Source organism: Tursiops truncatus, chromosome 17, assembly GCF_011762595.2.
Source record: "Tursiops truncatus isolate mTurTru1 chromosome 17, mTurTru1.mat.Y, whole genome shotgun sequence".
Classification (NCBI taxonomy): Eukaryota; Metazoa; Chordata; class Mammalia; order Artiodactyla; family Delphinidae; genus Tursiops; species Tursiops truncatus.
The window spans coordinates 13,511,448-13,528,018 of record NC_047050.1 but is presented as its reverse complement, the minus strand read 5'-3'; the positions used below and the strand labels follow the sequence as shown (position 1 = coordinate 13,528,018).

The 16,571-nt window shown below is 35.3% G+C and overlaps 1 pseudogene; it reads right to left on the bottom strand.

Moving 5' to 3' along the window:
* Nucleotides 1–637: 637 nt before the first annotated feature.
* Nucleotides 638–16,020, bottom strand: LOC101315504 (tRNA (guanine(6)-N(2))-methyltransferase THUMP3 pseudogene; annotated as a pseudogene).
* Between the last annotated feature and the right edge of the window lie 551 nt (nt 16,021–16,571).

Below are 16,571 nucleotides of genomic sequence, written 5' to 3'. Positions count from 1 at the left end.
AGCTTATCGCACATTTTTTTAAAAAGCTGTCTTCTGGTCTCTTCCTCACCTCTGACTTGTGTTTCCCAGAGAAAAGCTGTTCAGGTCACTTTCTTCTGGTATTTACTATCAAATTCCTAAATTATAACACATATTACTGTTTTTGATTCTTTCAATATTAATATGTATTGACTTCACACTATGAAACATGAGGATTTCATTCTCTTATATACCCATTCCTCCATTCACCTAGTGTAGTCATTTTTGGTTAATAATTCAGTTTGACATTAATACTGTCATATAATAATCACAGCTGAGCCATGTAGTCATTGATGAAGGAAACATTTCCCTGTACAACTTTTTGCTTCCCTGGCTTCAATCAATGCCTCATACATGTTTAATTTATTTCTGATGTACCTTCCACTAATTCGTGTAGTGTAGGCAAGCTGGATGAAGGTTCCAATTTCTCTTCTTGGAGTCCATCCTTTTTCAAAATAACATTACAATATATCCACAGAGCCAGTTTGCAGCTATCCCATTGAACAGCATCGTTGGGCAAGCCCCAGGGTAGTTTGCCTTCTTTTTTTTTTCTTTTTTTAGTTTGCCTTATTTAATTTGGCTCTTTGTCAATAAAAATTAGATGTAATTGCTGCTCTAATCATAGCCACTGGTATATTGGATTATTATTACCAACAACATAATAACAGTGAGATCATTCAGTCGCCCTCTCTATTGTTTTGTTTCTCGTCCATACATCAGATCAACTATTATATCAGTAGGGTGAGGGGAAGAGAGCTGGAGCATCCCATAAGCAAGAGAAGATCTGAGAGTTGCAAATCCAAAATGTGTGATATTTCTTTGGTGGAGACTCTTCTATCAATGCAATACCCACAGTGATTTCATTATCATGGATATTCAAAGAACACCCACATCAAAGTTGGTCATGTCAGCCTTCCACTTAAAATAATCTTGAACAGCGCTCCCCAAATCTCTTGTGGTCTCTAGTGCAGTAAAGCAATGTTTCTCTTCTACCCTGTTGCATGTGACTCTAAGCTTCAGCACTTGAGAATCAATTTCTTCTTTTGAACTTAAGGCATTGTTAGTAAACTCTTTTTTAACAACTCTCTCAACAATTTTGTCTCCTTGTCCATTATCCATCTTCCTTTTACATGAATTCTGATTTATCTTTTTACACCTTTTTTTTCCTTGAAACTGGTGTCAATTTTCCATACTTTCAAAGGATCGGAGTGCAGGAGTTTCCCAGTCAATTCTTCAAAATCCTTTAGAACTTCCTTTTTTTCCCCCTTTGAATTAGAATCTTTAAACTCCTGAACAACCACAAGTAAGTTATCAACTGATCTCAGACAATGAACCTGAGCCAGACTTTCCATTGAAACGTCAAAATATATCTTGCCTGGTCTCTGTTGATTTTGCATGATGACCTGAATTTCTTTCTCACTTCATCTGCCCCTGTTTGTTCAAAACCAGTGGGTACAGTCACTCTAATAGTGACTTGGAGATGCTCATGTTCACTCTGAGGCCACTTTCTGTCACTTGAATAGATCTCTGGTTTTCATGAAAGTTCACATCCAGGAGTTGGTTAGTGGCTTCTTGAATGTCGTACACGTTGGCAACGCTTCCAAGATCCCTAATATAGTCTTGGCTGCGAGCACAGACCTTTCCAGCCCTGGCATCCTGCAGGCCCAGTGTACCCAAATGCTATGCTTTCTCTTCTCTCTAAAGATGTTGGTTATAGCACTTTAGATTCTGAAAAAAATTTTAAGCAAAATTTTGAAACATATAGCAAAACTGAAAGAATTTTAGAGTAAATGCCAATATACCCATCACCTAGATTCTTGGATTAATATTTTATTACCCTTGCTCTTTCATGTATTTATTCTTACTTTGATATACCATATGGTTTTATAAATCTTAGAGTAAATTGCAGACAACTGTATTCAGTGTAAGCACTCTTGCCACAGAGTTCAATATTTAAGTATTTTTTCCTTTGATGTAAAATTTACATACAATCAAATGCACAAATGTTGCTGAGTTCTAAAATATGCAAATACTTGTAAATACAATGCAAAGCCTATCATGATAGAACATCATTATCATCCCAGAAAGATCCTTTATATCCCTTCCTAATCACCAATCCTAAAACCACTTCAGAAGAAGCACTGTTCAATTTTTTTTCCATCATTGATTGATTTTGACTGTTTTAGAACTTCATAAAAATAAAACAGCATAGTATATACATTTTTTTGTCTGGATCGTAGGTTAGTAAACATGTATTTTACTAAAAAATGCTAGATCTTTTGCTAAAATAGCTGTCACATTTTACATTCCCACCAGCAATATGTGAGTTTTCCAGTTGCTGCACATCCTTACCAAAATTTGGTATTGACAGCGTTTCTCATTTTAGTCATTCTGATGTGTGTGTTGTGGTATGTCTATGTAGTCTTAATCTGACAACTAATGATGTTGAGAACGTTTTCATGTGCTTGTATCACGTGTGTGTTGATGTGTATGTTCAATTCTTTGCTCATTTTTATTGAGCTGTCTTTCTATCACTGAGTTGGAGTTTTTTTATATACCCTGCATCCCAGTCCTTTGTCAGATATGTGTTTTGCAATATATATTTTCTTCAAATCTGTGGCATGCCCAAGTTATTAATGCTGCCTTCTGTTAATTGGTTTTTAATTCTGCCAAGTCTAACTTTTCAGTTTTTTCTATTATGGTTATTGCTTCAGATTTTAGAACTTTGCTTCCCCACAAATCACAAAGATATTATCCTGTGTTTCCCTTCAAAAGCATTATGGTTTTATGCTGATTATTCAGTTCAAAGTCTTTTCTAATTTCTTTGCTAAAGAAAATCGAGGGGCTTTAAATGATTTCAGTGATTTTCCCTGATGTTGCATCATTATTGATTTCTAGTTTAATTGTTATGCTCAGAAAACGTATCTTGTATGCTTTCAATTTTTTACATTTATTAAGACTTGTTGCATCTTCCAGTGTATGATCTATCATATTGAATATATCATGTGTGCTTGAAAAGAGTGTATATTCTGTAGTTGCTGAATGTGGTGTTCTATAAACAGCATTTAGGTCAAGGTGGTTGGTAATTTGTTCATATCCGTCTATGTCTTCACTGATTTTCTTTATCTAGTCCTATCAACTGCTAAAAAAGTGTTAAAAATTCTTCAACTATGACTGTAGGATCATTTATTGCTCCTTTCAATTCTATCATTATTTTATTAATTTTGAAGCTGTTCTGAGAAAAACACTTATGAATATTATGTCTTCCCGACGAACTGACCCTTTTAGCCTTATGAAAAAACTATTTCCAGTGCTCTTAATTCCTTCCTGAAGTTTGAATTTCGATGCAGTATTATTTCCCCTCGGCCTGAAGAATTCCCATTAGCATTTCTCAAAGGGCATATCTGCTGATGACGAATTCTCTTTTCCTTATCTGAAGTTGCCTTTATTTAGCCTTCTTTGTTTTTGCTGAATATATAAATTTGGGTTGTCAGATGTTTTTTCTGGTCTATCAAAACTCTAAGTATGTTGTTCCATGACCTTGTTCACCTATTAGAGTATGTTGTTTTTTCTGGATGCTTTCAAGATTTTCTCTTTATTTTTAGTATTCAGTAATTTTATTGTGATGAGCCAAAGTTTGGTTTTATTTTAATTTTTCACATTTGTGTTCCCTGCTTATTTTAAAGCAGCTTAATGACGTATAATTGGCATACCCTCATCAGCACATATTTAAGTGTACATTGTGTACATTTAGATACACTTTGACATACATGCTCAGGAAACCACCACACAATCAAAATAATGAACGTATCCATTACCCTAGAAAGTTTTCTTCTCTTTATAATTTCTCCCACCTTCCATCTCATTCACAAGCTCATTGATCTCCTTTCCAACACTATACATTACTTTGCATTTCCTAGAATTTTATGTAAATGAATTTATACAATGTGTCCATCTTTTTATCTAGCTACTTTCAGTCAATGTAACTATTTTGTGATTCATATGTTACTGTATATGTCAACAGCCCGATCCTTTTCGTTGCTGAGTAGTATTTTATTGTATGGATATACCACATTATGTTTATTAGAGTTGAAGAACACCTAGATTGTCTTCAACACCTGTTGAAGAACATCTAGATTGTTTCCTCTTCAGGGCCCTTACAAAGAAAGGTGCTGTAAACATTCATGTACAATCTTTTCGTCGTTCTTGGGTAAATACCTAGGAGTGGAATGGTTGGGTCATTCATATCAGCCAGATGCAGAAGTCATAGCCATTACTTTTCACATATTTTTTCTCTCAGTCTGTTCTCCTTCAGTTATACATGTATATTAGACATTTCAGTATTGCCTCACAGATCCCTGAGGTGCTCACCCTTTTTTCTCCTCTCTTTTCCTTCCACTTCTTCAGATTAGACAAATTCTACTGCTTTATCTTCAAGGTTACTTATCTTTTCTTCTGCTATCTCCATTTGGCTAAATCTACTCAGTAAATTTTAATTTCAAATATTGTATTTTAAATTCTAAAATTTTCATTTAATTTTATTCTATCTTTTCATTTATTATGAGTACACTTTTGCTCATTCAGCATAGTTATAAAAATCCACTTTAAGATCCTGTATACTGTTTCCAACACCTGGGTCATTAATGGGTGGAGTCTCTATTTTCTTTTGAGAATGGGTCATATTTTCCTATTCTTCTTTGCTGAGTAATGTTGTATTATATCCTCATTATCATGAACTCTATGATTTAGAAAGTCTAGGTTCTGCCTTATTCCTTCAAATAGTGTCAAATTTTGTTTTGTAGGTAGTTAACTTGGTTGATCTCATACTGGACTCTGTGCTGCTTGGATTCTGTTTCACATGTGCATGCGTAAGGGTCAACCAGGTATCTTTTGCAAAGCTTAACATAGCATTTGGAGATCCCGCTCCCTTGCTCTCACCTTTTTTAGGATTTCCCCTTCCCTCTCCAGAGTCTCTGATAGCTCCAAACTCTGTCCTCTCTTCTGGCCAGAAAGACTACCTGTTTTCTTGCTTATTGTTAGTCACTCAATGTGGTGACAACTTCAGGCTGCTCTTAGGCTAAAAGCCATTTTAAAAGGTGGGGGGGTGTCTTCTTCCAAATGTCATCTCCCTTCCAGAATCTACCTACTTTTCTTCATTCGTTAGTGTCTTGAGGTAGTTGTTTCTCATATGTTGTCCAGAGTTTATAGACCTAATATACAGGAAGTTCAGTCTAGTAGGAAATTACTTGGGTACCACACAGGAAGTGGGGCCCCCAGTAGCTCATTTTTGGAGTTTTCTACCACTCTCTGCATTCTCTCTGTTTCCTCTGAAGATTTTCTCCTACTGATTTGTTTGGGTCCCTTTCATGTTAAAACCTTTCTTAAACGTCTGGTGATCCTTGGTTGTACTTTCACTTTTAACAGTGATGCACTAAAAGGCAGAGTAAAAGGTCCACCCTGGTGGCTGTAGCTTCCTGAGTGGCTGACTTTTCTTAAGGACAATCTTGTTGAGATTTCCTCATTACTTTGATGGGATACCCTCAAACATGCATACCTACAGGCCTTTTCCTTTGGATGGGTCCGTTATATAGTCAGATACCCCCATATCATTTTCACACTGAAAATATGTTAATTAAGGTAGTTGTCAATCATATAGGTAGAGATCTTTAATGAAATTCCTTTTTCAGGTGTGTTGCATATACTTTATTTTATTTTACTTTTATCTCAGGCTTTTCTCAGTGAACACTTGCTTAATGACTGAATTAGATATTTCAGTTTAATTAGCAAAACCAAAACCAAACAAGCAGAAACTCCTCAAAATCCTAAAATTTTGTTTTAAGTGTTGGATGGTATGATATTCCAATTACCTTTATTTTCATTGGAACTTTATTTCATCCTCAGTAAGAGAGGCTCTTCTTTCTCATGTGAATCCTATGTTACAACCATACCAAACTACTTACCTTCTGTCAAACAGATCTTAGTTTTTCATAATTTCATGACTTTACACAATATATACTTTCTTCCTAAAATACCCCCTTTCTTTCTCTATTTAGTTACAAAGCTTCTACTTTCCTTCATTATTCAGCTCAGTGATCTCCTCTTCTGTGAGTTCTTCTGACTTATCCAGACAGACTCATTCTGACTCATCCTTTCTATATTTAACTGAAACAGTGCACTTACCTCTATTCATATACTTACTTTTTCTCTTCCAATAACTTTGTTTATATGTCTCTCTTACTGGTTTGTGAATTCCATAAAGGCAAGGACACACATTACTTTTTGAAACCAAACTTACCAACTGATAGCATCTCCATTAATGACCACACCGATCCATATCAATGGCATTCTATACTCTCTTTGTAGTAAGATTCAGATTGCCCCAGGAGAGACCTTATACTTTTAATATAGAATAGCATTTAGTTAAAAAATGAATACATATGTGTGTGCATTGTGTATATATATGTGTCATCAACATTTTAAGAAAGTATTAGCTGAAGCTATTTTATATTCAAGTATTTAAAATTCTAAGTTATGATAATTTAGAGTCTCATTTGATAAACTTGAATGCATGCATTATAGGTAGGATAGAGTCTGTTACCCTTTTATCTACTATGATTTCTGTTGTGGAATTTAATATGAGAGAGAAGATGTGTTCTGTAATGAATTTGCAAATATGTTTCCATTCTGAAATATTGTGTATTCATGTGTGCAGGTGTCAGCTGGATAAATACATATAATAGCTTTTTAAGTAGTTGATTTTACACAGTGATGGAGATGGAATTACTACTTATAAAATAATCTGTGGTGGCTTACGTTTCAATTACAAGTGGCAAACTCCAGACCTGGTATACAGAAGGAGCCCTGAGTGGTACTTTTTCCAGATCTTCATGTTACCAAACTGTTTGAAGGAGAATCAGCAGCTGTTGTGCGAATCTACTGAAGCATTAGGAAAAAATATTCTCCAAGTAAATTTGGCTTAAAATTCCGTAGAATCTTTTGAGGATTGCAAATAGATGCAATACTTCATAGCTACAAGGAACTAGACTTGAGATCCCGAAAATAAATAAAAGTGAAATTATAGAGTCTATGCTTTAAATGTATCTAGTGTTAGTTTCATTACACTCAAATGAAATACATCTCTGAAAATAGGTATGCCACCAGTTTCCTCACCCCAATGTGAAGAAAATGAAAATTTAAAACCATGAGAATGTTTACATAACCAGATGGAATGTAGAGAATCAAAGAAACAAGAAGGAAGGATAAAATGTGATCAAAGCAACTGTAACATGTTAAAGTTTTGCATTGGCAAAAGTATGCATGTGTGGTAAGTGCAGGAAGCAGGACTGGGAAGTGTGGAGTCCGACTGGAGTGGAGTCTAACTGCAACCCCCTTTGGCGTGCACTGTCTGTGCACCTGGTCCGATGTGGGGTCTCTCAACTAAGGACTTTGTAATTGCCTGTGGTTGGACCTGAAAGATCACATGCAAAATTCTGGCCTGGAGCCAGCCTGCCCAAATACCAATCAAAATAATTAGTATTTTCCTTAAATTGAAGTATTCTCTTCAAGGAATAGATCAGTCTGAACTCATCTATGAAAAAAAAAAATCAAGCTGGAGATAAATAATTCAGTAAGTTATACAGATCCGTTTATAGCCTTATAGTTAATATTGAGCTAGGTGGATTATTACCATAATTGCAGATAATACTTAGTTTTAAATTTTAATTCAAATTCACTTATTTAAATATTAAAATAATAATACCCACACAAAAAGTCAACTGATCTTTGACAAAGATGCAAGAACAATTTAATAGAAAAAGAAGTCTTTCCAATAATTGGTGTGGGTACAGTTCTACATCCGTATTTTTGTTTGTTTTCTTGTCCAGGATTAATTTAATTTAAAAAACAAATACAAGCTATTGATTCACCCTTCTCAACTTAACTGTAGTATAATTGTCAGGTAAATACACACATCTTTACAACTTGGTGCTCCAAATTAAAAAAAAAATTCATAGAAAGGAAAGAAATAATATGAAAACAGCTCAAGAAATATACTAACAAGCAAAAATACATGGGCAAAGAGGAACACGTATTTTTGACTTAACTGAAGAAACCGAGAGGAGACTGGTCTATGTAAGAAAATGTGAATCTTGGAAAGTTAGGTGTGAAGATTTTAGAGTAGGAATTTATATGACTTGACTCTCCCCTAGCTCCTGAATAAAAATGACATCTTGTAGTATCTATACTGCTTGGCTCAGACATGGACCTTACACCTGTCCCAGAAATTTACTCAAAATGGATCATAATCCTAAATATCAAATTAAAAACTATAAAACTTCTAGAAGAAAAACATATGAAACCTAGTATGTTAGCTTGCTAGGGCTGCCAAAGCAAAATACCACAGACTGGATGGCTTAAATGCAGAAAGTTGTTTACTCACAGTTCTGGAGCTGGAAGCCTGAGAATAAGTGTTGGTAGGTTTGCATTCTCCTGAAGCCGCTCCCCTTGGCTAGCAAATGGCTGCCTTCTCGCTGTGACCTCACATGGGCTTTTCTCTGTGTGCATGCCTCCCGAGTGCCTCTCCCTCTTCTTATAAGGACAGCGGTCATGTTGGATTAAGACTTTACCCTCAAATCCAAAAAGCTGACAATATCAATTGTCGGGGAGGATGCAGAGCAATAGAAGCTCTTGTTAATTTCTGCTAGGAATGCAAAGTGGTACTTTTGAAGACCACTTGGCAATTTCTTTCAAAGCTAAACATAGTCTTACCATATGATCCAGCAATTATACTCCCGATTTACCCAACTGATTTAAAAACTAATGTCCACACAAAAACCTTCATCCAAATGTTTATAGCATTTTTATTCATAATTGCCAAAAACTAGAAGTGACCAAGTTGCTCTTCAACAGATGAATGGAAAAACAAAGTATAGTACATCCATACACTGAAGTCTCACTTGATGGTAAAAAGCAACATGCTCTCAAGCCACAAAAAGACTTGGAGGAATCTTAAATACATACGGCTAAGTAAATGAAGCCAGTCTGAAATGGTTACATACTTTATGATCTCAATTATATGGTATTCTGGAAATGGCAAAATGATAGAAACAGTAAACACATCAGTGGTTGGGTTTGGATAGGGTAGGTGAAGCACAGAGGATTTATTTAAGGCAGTGAAACTATTTCTTATGATACTGTAGTGGTGGGCATATGATGCTATGCATTTATCAAAACGCTTGGAACTTTACAGATCAAAGAAAGAACCTTAACATGTACGAATTTTTAGAAAGCAGTTTAAAAGGTCAAGAGATCTTAGAATGAAATGCAGATGATGCCAAAATAATCTAACTGAATTGTCAAATTAAAAAGGTCATTAGATTGAGGTGGCTTTAATGCCTTAGTAGTCTAGGTAATCAAAGCAAAACCTCATCCTGAAATGCCTCAAGTTAAGAAATCAAAATTCCCACTCTTGGATACTTACCCTAGAAGAATGAAACATTATGTTCACACAGAAACCTATATGCAAATCTTACAGCAGCTCTATTACAATAAAAAGAAAGAGATTTTTAAATTTAATTTTCATTAGTGTATATTTAATTTTAAAAACTGATATTTGATTCAGTTATTGAAAATTTTTAAGGTGTATTTGGAACAACTTGGGCATGTGAATCTCTTTTTCAACTGTAAATCTTATAACATCTAAATACAGATCAAATAATCTGATAAAATTTAACTTTGAAATCAAGATGTGCTGTAAGTGTAAATTATACACTGGATTTTGAACACTCAGTAAAAATCAATATAAAATATATTATTCATTTGTATGCGGATTACATCTTGAAATGGTAATATTTTGGATTTATTTGATTAAATAAAAATGTTACTAAATTAAAAAATAATGACACGAAGAGCAGTGTAAGTGATCACGTAGCAGATATAAGGATACAAGAAAGAATGAAATAATAGTAAAAAAAATCACAGAATGCTAAAGGGCTTTGGAAAGATACAGGAGATAAAAAAAGGATTTAAAAGGGAAAATGACTGCGATTAGTCAAACACCACGATGATGTTGGCGCTGAACTAATTAAAAGTTCTACTCCCCAAGTATTAAACTAATTTTCCGTTTAACAAATTGGCCTATGGAGATTACCATTGAGATTAGCATCTTTTAAAACTAAAGAAAAGGAGGATTCCAAACGCTTTTGTGTTCCCCTCCAATAATTGCAATGGTCCTTCAGAGGGAAAAGTTGGATTAGTTAGGAGATGATCGATTAACGTTTTAAAGGCATGAAAGCAATTCTTAAGGTGAATGCGTTGTATTATTTTGGTGGGTCAAACCTTCCCAATTTAAGAGAAAGAAAGGAACTTAGGTTACAATAAGACTGAATGCCACATTTGCATTTTCATCATTTAGAGGCAACCCTTTATCTTTTGATTTTCCTAGAAAGAAACAATTGTGCTATTGGGTGGAAGAAAACACAATAGTGCAGTTTTGAGATCTCCTGTGTATTGCTTAAGCGAGAAAAACATTTTGGTGCCTCGCTTATCACAGGCTTTCTTTGCCAGTATATACAATGTATACGATAAGATTCCAGGTTCAAATCAAATAGTGAAATGTGTGTTTTTGTCTGTTTCTATAATAATAATTTTTCCTTCAGATATTTTTTTGCGGTACGCGGGCCTCTCCCGTTGCGGAGCACAGGCTCCGGACGCGCAGGCTCGGCAGCCGTGGCTCACGGGCCCAGCTGCTCCGCGGCATGTGGGATCTTCCCTGATCGGGGCACGAACCCATGTCCCCTGCATCGGCAGGCGGACTCTCAACCACTGCGCCACCAGGGAAGCCCCTTTTCAGATATTTTTTAAAATCAGTGATTAAGTCTCACTTTTCCAGATTCTGATAGAAGACAGTCTGTGTCCCAGTTGATAGTGCTGGGAAAACATAAAAAGAGAAGAGAGGCCAAGTCCTGGATTTAACAATTATTAGCCCTTTCTTCTATGTAACAAAATAATGGCTCCCACTTGCTTTTCTCTTCAATGCCTTCTAGATCAAAACAGGGTCGAGGAGGACAGTAAAACATATGAAGGAGTCTTAATATGATTTATTTATAAGTACATAAAGTGACCCTCCCACTCTCTTTATTACTCATACCACATAAAACTTTACTAGCTGTTTTCATTTCCTCCTATAGAAAGAGATAACCAATATAGGTTATACAGGCTCTAAGAAAAACATGGTCAAGATATGCCAATGTCTTTCCTTCAGTTTTTTAATATTGGTAATAGGTTTCATTTGATTTTATAAGAACATTTAAGTATTGCTATAATAAATAATTTCTACATTTTGAACTATTATTCCACTTTTTATTAAATGGTTAATGGTTTTTAAAACTGAACTTCTAAAAATTAATTAACCTAATATAATGAAAAGGAAGATGATCAAAAAATACATTCAGAAGTTTTTGTTTTATTGTTATTATTGTTTTGAAGCAGGAAAAGTACACGAATATTTAGATAACAGTAAAAAGTAATAAGTGTCAGACCCTCCAATACCTGGATGCCAAACTACGTTTAAAAATTCCTTTTCCTATCCTCCAGTTAAACCAGATTGTTCTGCTTTCTCCACAACTCTAACCTTGGTGGTTTTACTCAAATAATTTCCTCTAGTTAAATACCATCCCGCTCCCCCCGCACTTGAAATCTACAAATCTTTGAAGCCCAGCTCCATTGGCACCTCTTCTAGCCACCCAACAATTTCTCCCTCTCCTGGATCTGCACCCATGGATCATATCAAGGGTGCACACTGGTACAGCATACCAACCGGCATCCATTTTGATTAGTTACCTATGCTTCTTTGTTCATTGGAAATTGCACCATATCAAATGTAACTTTTATAATTCTACTGTGCTACCCATTATGAATTCAGCAAATGTTCATTGAGCCTCTACTCTAGACACTGGGGATAAACAGTGCATTAAAATCAGCTCCTCAGTCTTTACTCTCATGGAGTTAGCAAGCTTTCATTCATATATTTGACCACAATTTGATTCTAACAATATATCTTAAATAATATTTTTACATGTATAGATCTTATGTCTGTAACGACCTTTTAAACACATATAGAACAGTCTCAATCGTTGTATCTGACCTAATGCCCAGAATAGAGCTTATAAAACACAGAGTTAAAGAAAACTGGAAGAATCTTTGAGATCCATTTTAAAAAGTTGAATTATAGAATAGGAAATTGACAAGGAGAAGACTGAAATGTCTAAAGCCTGAAGTCACATGGTGAGATATTCTGAGTATTTATTGATTTGGTGAACTTGAAGAAATCTCTGGTTCAAAATCTCATGAGAGTCTTTGCCAAAATAACTCCCTCATTTGCTAGTTTACATTTTTCACACCATCACTGGTTTATCTAGAAACAGATTTCAGAGACATATTTTCTATGATTCTCCCTATTTTTACAGATGCGAAAATGAGTCAGAATACAATTTGATGATTTGATTTGTTCAAGAACATGTCAGTTGAATATACCCATTAGATTTACTGGTAAAAGACTGATCGATTTCCCCCTAAGATCAGGAATAAGACAAGGATGTTTCCTCTTACCATTGCTATTCAACATAATGCTATAAACTCTACTCAGTGCAGTAAGGGAAGAAAAAGAAATAGAAGGCATGCCAGTGTGAAAGGAAGAAATAAAATTATCTCTATTTAAAGGCAACATGATTAGCTACATAGAAAATCCCAAGGAATTTACACATAAACTCATAGAACTAATAAGTGCATTCAGTCATGTCACAGAATACAAGAGCAACATACAAAATTTAATCACATTTCTGTATACTAAAAGTAAACATGCAGAAACTGAAATCAAAAGCCTAACACCATTTATAATCATTCCAAAGAAAAAAAAATACTTAGGTTTATAGTTGAGGAAACATGTGCAGGATCTGTATGCTGAAAATTACAAAATCTTAATAAAATAAATAAAAGAAGACCTAAATAAATAGAGAGACATGCATGTTCATGTTACACTCATGAATGTAGTAAAGACGGCCATTCTCCTCAGATTGGCCTGTAGATTTAATGCAATTCCTATCAAAATCCCAGCAGGAGATTTTATAGACATGGTCAAGTTATTCTAAAATTTATATGGCAATTCATAGACTCTACCAGAGCTAAGATCATCTTGAAAAAGAAGAATGAAATGATTAAAATTACTCTCACCAAAAAAGTCAAACTTTATAGCTACAGTACTCACGATAGTCTAGTATTGGAGGAACAGACATATAGACCACTGGAATGAAAAGGGGAACCCAGAAATAAACCCACGCAAATATAACTTAATTTTGATGGAAGTGCAAAAGCACTTCAGTGGAGCGAGCACAGTTTTCCTAACAAATGGTGCTGCAGCAATTGGACAACCACAAGCAAAAAAAAATGAAGCTTGACCTAATCCTCACACTTGATACAAAAATTAACTCAAATTTGGTTAATTATGTGGGTTTAAATATAAAATGTAAAACTATAAAATTCTTAGGAAAAAATAGGATAAAATCTTAAGGATCTAGAGCAAAACAAAGGAAGTGTTAGCCTTGACACCAATAGCACAATCGATAAAAGGGAAACTTGATAAATTAGACTTTATCCTAAATTTAAAACATCTTAGCAAAAGACCGCGTTAAGTAGATTAAATGATAAACTACAGGCTGGAAGAAATTATTTGTAAATCAGATATCCAACACAGGACTAATGTGTAGCATATAAAAGTATTCCCAAAACTCAACAGGAAAGAACACACAATTAAAATAGAAAATAGGCAAAAGAGATGAAGAGACAATTCCCCCAGAAAGATATACAGATGGTACATAAGCACATTAAAAGATGCTGAACAGGGCTTCCCTGGTGGTGCAGTGGTTGAGAGTCCACCTGCCGATGCAGGGGACACGCGTTTGGGACACAGGTTCGTGCCCCAGTCCGGGAAGATCCTACATGCCGCGGAGCGGCTGGGCCCGTGAGCCATGGCCGCTGAGCCTGCGCGTCCGGAGCCTGTTCTCTGCAACGGGAGAGGCCACAACAAGTGAGAGGCCGCGTACCGCCAAAAAAAAAAAAAAAAGATGCTGAACATCTTTAGCCATCAAGAAAATGCAAACTAAAACCACAATAAGACATCACTACATGGATGTCAGAATGGATAAAGTTTTTTAAATACTGATAATATCAAATGCTGGTGATAATGTAGAGGAACTGGACCACTCAGACACTGCACATTAGAATGTAAAATAGTACAGCCACTCTGGAAAAAGTTTCGCAATTATCATGTGGTGTAGCAATGGCACTCCTGAGCATTTAACCCAGGGGAATGAAAACATTTGCATAAAAACCTGTACGTGAGTGTTCATAGCAGCTTCATTCACAAAAATGCAAAACTGAAATCAATCCAGATGTTCTTCATCAGATGAATGGTTTAGCAAATGCTATTCCATCAACACTGTGGAATACTACTCAGAAATAAAAGAGAATGAACTATTGATACAAGCAGTCACTGGAGTGAATCTCTGGGGAATTATGCTAAGTGAAAAAAAGCCAAACCTAAAATGTTGCGAACTGTATGACTCCATTTCATATAACATTTTAGAAATGACAAAACTTGGAAATGGAGAACAGCTTAGTGATGGGGGAGGGGCCGAGGAAGGTAGCTTTGATAATAAAAGGGCAACAGAAGAGATCCTTGTGGTAGTGGATAAAATTGTATGCAGCTAAATGCACACACACATAAATGAGAACAAGTAAAACTGGGTAAGTGAATAAGTTCAATGCAAACATTCTGGTGATGATAAAGTGCCATTTTTTGTAAAATTTCAATATTAGGGGAGACTGGGGAAAGTGCACAAAGGATCTGTCAGTAAGTGGACGAGTCAGTAGCCTAAAACAGCTCTTCTGATTTCATATTATATCCTCTGTATCTCAATAATTTAATCATTTCCTGGTGGGTCAGAAAGACTTTCAGATCTTACACTGTGCCAGGCTCACCAATAATCACCTTAGTCATCACGAATAACATCACAGATATGAGACCTGATTTGGGTTTGTGGCGACACGTTTTTGATGTCAGTGTTCCTTTTCTCAATAAAGCACAGAAATTTTTAAAAAAGACCTGTTTGAGCTTCCCATCAGAATAAATAGAATTTTATTAACTAGAAACCTTTAAATATATATGAACAATCTTCCCAAATAAAACATATTAATGTAAAAAAAAATGTTGTAATGAAAAGGAAACAAAGCTATTGACCATGTATGTATGAAGGGACATAGATGGATCTGGTATGTCATGGACTTTTGGGTTTGATGCAAAAATGTTTTTATTCTTGTTAATTCTTGTATTGGAACTTTTGGGTCAAAGGTGCTAATTTAATGAAAATGTACGATGGTGAATCTTCTTTGGGTGCTATGCATTCTGATAGATGACAGTGAACTTTTCACCATATTAATAGCTATTAGGATGTTATTCTGTATGAATTTCAGCCAAAACAGTTACTAAGAAATATTGTCTAAATTTATCCTGAGCCAGATGACTGGATGTGATGTCACCCCTGGTTGCTTAAGCTCGTTGAGATCTCATATTAGGGGAGAAACAAAACTTGAATGATCTCACTGAAAAGAAAAGGATTATAAAAAGCAACAATCTGAGTTATTCCATGTTTGAATAGACTTCATATATTTTTACATCTGATAGTCTAAAAAACAACAATTTTAAAAACGTATGAAAGACTTCAATAAAGTGTACATATTAGCTCAAAGATAAAATTAATGTGCTCTGCCCTTAATGGAAAATTTTTGTAGAATTACAGCTGAGGAGTGGGGTCATGAGCTAAAAACTGCAGTTCAAAGTATCAGAACCAAATTTCTTTCTACCAAATTGAAGTCAGTGCGACTATATTCGTATTTATTGACACCCGGCTCCTTCCAAAAGCGTTTGAAGCTGGCCAAAGTAAACAACATCTTTACCTTATAAGAGGCATCGGCATCCACTTTACAACCTCCTGAACTGAATAAATTTGAGAAAAGTAATAAATTTAGAAATAAAATACACTCCAGGCCTGAGCTCACCAAATTAAAGTAGCTTTACCTGGCAAGAATGCTATGTACTCACGAATGCAAACAATTTCAAATTTGATAAAAGATTCAGTAGCACCACGATCACGAAATGCAACCGCAGATTTTGAGTCTCAGACAATCTTTTTTCTGTAAATGTCAAAGTCTATCTCTTCATCTCAGTCACACCTTCTTCAGCTGATCGCACTTCTTGCAGAGAGAAGCCCAAGTTCACACTCAGTAGCCATGAACATGCTGTGCAGATCCATGCACCTGTTTGTTTTACTTAAATGAGCTGGCTGTGGCAGGAAAGAAGCCCCCTAAAAATAAGAGAATGAATTGGTCTTCCACTGCAGTGCTTTAATCATGAAGAGAGGAAAATGCTCTCCCAGCGTTTCCTCTTTTTAATTAAGTTACATATTCCTTTGAGAAGCCAGTGAAAGCTATGGACACTGTCC